The 318-nt window shown below is 43.7% G+C and overlaps 2 pseudogenes; both read left to right on the forward strand.

The window, feature by feature from the left end:
• Window positions 1-318, forward strand: part of LOC119592441 — a 103,182-nt pseudogene that overhangs the window by 81,928 nt on the left and 20,936 nt on the right.
• Window positions 1-318, forward strand: part of LOC119592763 — a 16,864-nt pseudogene that overhangs the window by 14,431 nt on the left and 2,115 nt on the right.

Consider the following 318-nt stretch of genomic DNA (forward strand, 5'->3'; position numbering starts at 1 on the left):
AAATATAAATGAATAAATAGAAAGAATCGGTCACCACTAATTTGGATACTGGTGCTCGTACCTTTTCACTTCCGAGCTCGACCTAAATTTCCCTTCTGCGAACTCGCCCACTTCGCCACAGCCAGATAAATCCAACATACAGTAGCAAACACCTGGCCATCTAATATAAGGGGAGACATCCTCGGTACTCGGGGAGATGGGATCTCGCAATTACCTTCCTTGAGGTGCAGTACCCCTAAAGCTTAAACCCCTTTCATTCATCAGCATTAAGGCCAACCTCTAACGATAACATCTAAGTGCTTTCTCTCTGACAATATT

Source organism: Penaeus monodon, chromosome 30 (assembly GCF_015228065.2).
Source record: "Penaeus monodon isolate SGIC_2016 chromosome 30, NSTDA_Pmon_1, whole genome shotgun sequence".
Taxonomy (NCBI): Eukaryota; Metazoa; Arthropoda; class Malacostraca; order Decapoda; family Penaeidae; genus Penaeus; species Penaeus monodon.